This window comes from Octopus sinensis, linkage group LG3 (assembly GCF_006345805.1).
Source record: "Octopus sinensis linkage group LG3, ASM634580v1, whole genome shotgun sequence".
Lineage (NCBI taxonomy): Eukaryota > Metazoa > Mollusca > Cephalopoda > Octopoda > Octopodidae > Octopus > Octopus sinensis.
In genome coordinates this window covers 166907131-166914630 of record NC_042999.1, presented here as the reverse complement: position 1 = coordinate 166914630, position 7500 = coordinate 166907131, and the positions used below count along the sequence as shown (strand labels likewise).

The following is a 7500-nucleotide window of genomic DNA, read 5'->3' as shown; positions in this document are numbered from 1 at the left end:
CACCACACACTCACACACACTACACACACACACATATGTAAACACACACACACTCACACTCATAAGCGCATGCATATACACTCATAAACACACATACACAGTGTGGTTATGAATAAATGTCCATACGCAAGTTATTTAACATTATATGTCATAAACTTACGTCTAATCGCACTGACTATAAACCTTTTAGATAAACCAGGGGGGACTTTCCGCAACTTCAAATGAAAATCGAACGGGGTTTATGAAGTATAGATCGGTTGTAGACATGTGACAATCTTAATAAAATTTACATAATAGCGAATTGGCGACTGGACATCAATATCAATAGTAACACTACGATATCATGGTTTCAAATAAATCTGTACATAGAAGTCAAATACGACATGCTAAACAAACAGACTTTAAAAGAATGACAACAAAACTTACGACAGCTTAAAAAATGGAAAAGAAAAAATGTGGATTCAATCGATCAGGTCTTTCATCAGAGATTTGTCAAAGACCACTTAAATCGTCTAACAGAGAATACGAAGAACACTTCATCTTCTATGGAACGAAGACACATCCACATAGTCTTGATATTTTGTTTAACGCCCAGACGCCCAACTTGTACCATTAAATTTCGTGATGATTGACATTATTTTGAATCCAATCTGTAACAAGATCTGTTCTTAAATTCGGCAGTTTTTAGTTTGAGACAAGCAAGTCCCGATGAGTTTTTAATGAAAGGCGAAATTTGCTAATCTGAACGTGATTTCTAACTACCGAAGGTTTACTCACGAGATCTATTACCACACACAGAGTAAATATAAGTTCACACACATATACACACATATATGTACCTGCATTTACACACGTAGATATATATATATATATATATATATATAATATATATATATATATATATATATATATATGTATATATACATATATATATATATATATATAATATATATATATATATACATATATACATATACATACATATTCTTATGTATATCCATATATAATATATACTTAGATGTATATATAAAGATATGCATAATATATACACACATGCATTTATACATACATATATGCATATGTATATGTACACACACATACATCTATGTGCATATGTATATATATATATATGTGTGCCTGTGTGTGTGTGTATACACACACATATAGGGACTTTTCCTAAAACGGTATCCCATATCAAATTGGCGTATAAACATAACACATACACTATATATGTGTGACTGATATTGCTTGTATCATTAGAGCAGTTTGAAGGCAGCGAGCTGGCAGAATCGTTAGCATGTGGGCGAAATGCTTAGCGGTATTTCGTCTCCCGCTACGTTCTGAGTTCAAATTCCACCGAGGTCGACTTTGCCGTTCATCCTTTCGGATGCCTATTGTAGAAAGGGTTATTAGAGCAGTTAGCTTTTATTGTAATATACGCACCCGGCTTTATCTCACACCGTGACTAATACAACAACAAAATCAACCGATTGTGAAGCGGTCGTAGGAGACAAAGACACACACTCACATAAATAGACATATTCCTGCAGTTTCACCTCGAAACGGCAGAGAGTAAGGACCCTGATGAAACTGCACCGACCATGACAACAGGTTACATATACAACAGCGTGCAGATGTGAAAAATCTCCTTTTCCTTATCACTATTGATACTATTACTTACTCTACGGAAATTATGCAGTCCTGAATAGGACACTCGAATTTACCAAGCGACAAAAGTTATCAGAGCCTAGCATCTTATTGTTAACTCGGGTATCACAAAAGGACCGCTGTGGTTAGCCGGCATCTGAAACCGAATTAAGAGGAAACATGGTAACCGCCGCGATAATATATCCCTTTAAACTCATATATATATATATCACGTGATCACGTGACCGACCAGGCTATCAGATGTTGTTACACATCGCTGGTCACAATGCGCTTCGCATTGTTTTAGCCTTCAAATGACGCCACCCCGCTGGCTAAGCGAGCAGGCCAACAGAAGAAAGAGTGAGAGAAAGTTGCGGCGAAAGAGTACAGCAGGGATCGCCACCACCCGCTGCCGGAGACTCGTGGAGCTTTAGGTGCTTTCGCTCAATAAACACACACAACGCCCGGTCTGGGAATCGAAACCGCGATCCTCCGACCGCGAGTCCGCTGCCCTAACCACTGGGCCATTGCGCCTCTCTATATATATATATATACACATACATATATATATATATATATATATATATAATATATATATATATATATATATGTATGTATGTATGTATATATAATTATGAGAGGTATATAAAAAGGATATCCTTTAATACAGCCCAACTAATAAGCGCTCTTCAGGAGCAATAAGACTATACGGCAACAATGGAGAACAGATTTCAAGGTCAAGTCCCTTTATCAAATTAAATCACATTAAATCAGCTCATTCTCAAATCCAAGAACAAAAATATCAACACCACTCTCTACATACATTAACAAATTAAAAACACGAAATAAAGAATACAACTTAGACTGGTCTATAATAATAGAAACTGCCCCATATAGGGCACATACCAGAAAGTGTAAGTGATGCATTAAGGAAGCAATTAGTATACCTCGTACAGATCAAAAAAATCTTAATTAACAAACTCTCTGACGTTACAATTGCATGTAGACATAAGTACTTATCTACGTTTAAATTGTTCAGAAAATAACTAGATTAGAACTTTGAACCTACGAACATGGATTTATCCCAAACAGCTTTAAAGATTTTAGTCTTCCCCTTCAGTTCGACTTAACATCTGGGACCTAAACGAATTTTTCTAAATGCATAAACATAAAATTCCTATGTGTTTTTGGTATCTTAATTTATTGATACCTCATATTTTTAATTAAATCAAGCGATTTTTATGAATTGTCAACAAAATTTTTATATTGTACAATATTTTTTAAATATTGAAAAAAATTTTATTTAACCAAAACATTTTTTTATAACTAAAATTTTGAGTGCATCCCATCTACGGCCCATGTCCATGGATTCACCCTAAAACTGATAGTTTATTTGAACGCTTAGGTGCCATTCGCCTCTTCTCGCAGGAACAATATGCTTCTTCGTTTCAACTTCCGTAATTTTAGGAAAACTCACAGATTTTTTAGGCATTTAAAAAAATTTTCTTCTAATTTTAGTAATATCTTAAAACGTCTTTATGCTTCGAAATTATATATTTTGAACTCTTTTAAATATTTTAAAGGATCTTTACCTTTGACCTACAGATTTAAAAAATAATTTTTTGTAACTAAACACTTTCAAACTTCGGACACTGGTAGAATGTGTCATATAAAACATCTTTTACTCTTAGCATTTTTGAGAAAAACTTATATTTACGAAGTTATTTCACGTTGAAGTTCTCGTATTTCGGTAATTTCAACCAATCAATGGCATGCATTCAGCTGAATAAAATAATTGCCGTTGTTTGTTAACAACAACTATCGGCGGTGCATTTTTCGTTTGTCACTGTTATTTATGAGGCTACAGTAGAAGACACTTGCCCAGAGTGAAAGATAACAACCGATATCGATATTTTACTATCATTTTAGCTCTAATGCTTCATATACTCGACTCACGTAGAAACGAAATGAATCACTGGTTAAAGATATATAATAATTTAAAGTTTATATGTTGATGTACTGTGCCGTCGGGACGAGTTGCCTCGCCTGATCTGAGACATTCAGTGTCCTTTAACACTCTGCGTCATGTAGGGATTTTTCTTAGAACGGTATCCTGCAGCAAATTAGCGTATAAAATAAACACATCCACAATATATGTATGACTGATAATGCTTGCATGATTAGAGAAGCTTTTAATTCGAGATTTAATTTTGTTTCATTTGTGCTACGCCACATCACACCAGCAAAATAGATTTTATACTGTTTGCATATGTGTCTCTAACCGGCGGTTCATTTCGATTGGAAGTGTGTCGAATGTGGAAGCACTCCGTCGGTTACGACGATGAGGGTTTCGGTTGATCCGACCAACGGAACAGCCTGCTCGTGAAATTAACGTGTAAGTGGCTGAGCACTCCACAGACACGTGTACCCTTAACGTAGTTCTCGGGGATATTCAGCGTGACACAGAGAGTGACAAGGCCAGCCCTTTGAAATACAGGTACAACAGAAACAGGAAGAAAGAGTGAGAGAAAGTTGTGGTGAAAGAGTACAGCAGGGATCCCCACCCCCCTGCCGGAGCCTCGTGGAGCTTTAGGTGTTTTCGCTCAATAAACACTCACAACGCCCGGTCTGGGAATCAAAACCGCGATCCTACGACCGCGAGTCCGCTGCCCTAACCACTGGACCATTGCGCCTCCACTGTGTCGAATGTACGACACCGAAGACTGAAAACGATAGCTAACGTTCCCGTTCACTTTCGGTGCGAATTGTCTCGTCTGGCCTGATTGGCTCAAATCAATAAGTCAGCTCAAACGAGTAATCAATAAATCGGCTGAAACGGCTAATCAAACAATCCATTAGTTAATTGGTCAAATGTTTAATCAATCGACTAATAACAACAATAAAGAAGCAAAAATAGAACAAGTGCGTGTGTTTATTGTTGGCATAATGATCCCACCACCACCACCGACCCAAAACACAACAGCAATAGAAGTGAGTTTACATGAAAAAATTACCTTCGCTTTATTTGCAAGATATTGTTTAATTAATGCTCAGTTTTCCTACTTTTACTTTTACAGCTATTATACAGTATAATCGACCCCAGGACTTATTTTTAAAGCCTAGTACTTATTCTATCGGGCTCTTTTGCCGAACCACTAAGTTAAGGGGCGTAAACACACCAACACCGGTTGTCAAGCGGTGATGGGGGTGTAAATACAGACACATACATACATACATACATACATACATACATACATACGTATGTGCGTATGTATCTTTGTATGTATGTATGTATGTATGTATATGTCAGGTCACTCTTACAGCTACATGTAACATGTAGCAGTACAACTTGCTGCATGGTCGCGTCCGCAGCGACTAAACTGACAACTCTGCTAAGCCAGATTGGTAAGGAGTGAGGTCTTTCGTTTGACGCTCTGTGGGAGGAAAACCAAAGCTTGTCTAAGGACGTATGAAGTCATTAGAAGCATCCACCATCCAATAGCTAGGAGAGAGAGAAACTCCTGACCACTATTAAAAAGAAAAATCGTAGGAAAACTGACCAACACCAACGCTTGGGTTTGTGCTAATAACTTAGATAAGTAATGTTCGTAGCCACTTCAACATGGCTGTCCGTTCGAACGGACTTTACTGCGATTTTTTAACCCCAAGAGGACATCTACTCTAGTTGGCGCTGTATCCGATATATTGTGAGCAGGGGAGCGAACCCCTACCACCTTGTAGCGACGTGACCGGTAGACCAGCCTGGTTTCGGGCTATTTCTGCCTCTCTTTAGTACTGGACACCTCGTCTGCTAGAAATGGAAGTAGCTCGCAGTATATACAATTTCAAGCGACAGACATTTGCTGATTTTGCAACTAGCAAAAATGCTAGTTGTACTCCCCGTTCGAACGGACAGCCATGTTGGAATGGTTGGGAACATTAATTGTTACTACAGCTGCTGCGTTGATCTCTTGGAGAAATTCTAGAACGAGCATTTTGGATAATAACTTTTAAGAAAATTTTTCTTCAAATACTTTCGCTATGTCAAGTACTTAACGCAAAAACTTTTAAATACACACACACACACATCATCATCATCATCATCATCAATAAATCATAAATCCGAAAAAGAGCAGTAGAGTATATAGATAAAAATGGGTATGACCGGTCTCAGGCGTTATCCAGGGTTTCACGTCCATAAAGCTTCACAGTGTTTCTTCAGTCGCTAAACTCGTTGGCCATAGGCCAATGGGTTTAAGGTCTCAAGCTGAAAACAAGACGGTGTGTGTGTGTGTGTGTGTGTGTGTGGTGTGTGTTGTGTGTGTGTGTGTGTGTGTGTGTGGTGTGTGTGTGTGTGTGTGTGTGTGTGTGTGTGTGGTGTGTGTGTGTGTGTGTGTGTGTGTGTGTGTGTGTGTGAAAGAGAGAGAGACAGACAGACAGAAAGTGAGAAAAACGGAAATACCGGTTTGTCAAATACTATATAACGAAAATTCGCGATTACTAAATGACAGTTATGACCAGCTCCACGTGAAAAGGGGAGAGTCTCAAGATTCAAGACTGTAACAGACAGATAGATGGATAGACACACGCCCTTACTCATGCACACACACACACACACACACACACACACACACACATGTATATACATATATATAATACACACACATAGACACAGTGCATATATACATATATATATATACACGTACACAGATGCATACACACAAACTCACACATGTATATATGTGTGTGTATGTGTGTATCTCTCCTATTTTCGCTCCAGGGAGTAGAGTCATAGCTATTTCAGTCACTCCCAGTAGCTCAGCTGTTCCACTGATGCAATCTTCCTGGTGTAGCACCGATTAACTACCGCAAGTTCCGCTATTAATTTGCCTCCGTGAGGTGACTATAGTTGAGAGCAGTAATCCAGACGGCTGAGAACATATGTCATCCATAAAAGCAGCACTTTTTCCTAGCCCCTTGTTCTGAAAGTTCTCGGAATCCATCCGGATACTTGCCTGCGCATTACCACATTGTTTTATGTTTATTTTAACTTGTAAACGTTTATATTTTTTATTAAGGACATTTTTATGTTTCAGGTTCTATATGTGACTGTTCAACCACGTACAAAAGAAGCCTTGGAACTGTCTAAATTTCAAAGAGGCCGTATTGTGGGTTACTCTGAAGGTGGACATAGCGAAAAATCGCAGAAAACCTTGGGATCCCGCTTTCTAGAGTTAACAGGGTGATTGTGCAATTCACTAGAGAAGTGAAAGAGTCCACATCACCTTGCCCAGGTAGACCAGTGTCCTCTGACAGGACTCTTTGTTTTGTTACGTGAAGTGTCGAGGATAATCCGCATTGCAAGGCCTCTGACATAGCAGAACAAGTTGGTGTCAGTCCCAGAACAGCTGTCAGGTGTCACCACAAACTTGGCAGAGCAGCAAGAAGGAAGCCACTTCTTCCACCAGCCAACATCAAGTGGAGAAAATATTGGACCATTCAGATGATGGAGTGGCCGCTCGCATTTTGGGACACTATCATATTCTCTGATGAGTCCAGATTTGCTGTATTTTCTAGTAGTGATCGAGTGTGGTTCTGGAGACTCTGTGATCAAGAATCTGACGTGAAAAGATTGCTGCCAACACTGAAACAAGGCAGCTATTCTGTGATGATCTGAGGAACAATTTGGAGCAATGGTCAATCAGAGCTGGTGAAGTGTTACGGAAACATAAATTCAGATAAATATGTGTCCATATTGCAGAAAGGATTCCTTCCAATCTTCTCCAATGGTGAAATGAATAAAGAAGACTCTTTATTTATGGAAGATGGGGCTCCTTGACACACGGCTAAAAA

The 7500-nt window shown here is 38.5% G+C and overlaps 1 protein-coding gene across 2 annotated transcripts in view; it reads right to left on the bottom strand.

Annotated features, from left to right (window-relative positions):
• Window positions 1–7500, bottom strand: part of LOC115209385 (GTP cyclohydrolase 1-like) — a 156751-nt gene that overhangs the window by 42921 nt on the left and 106330 nt on the right. The window lies entirely within an intron of this gene.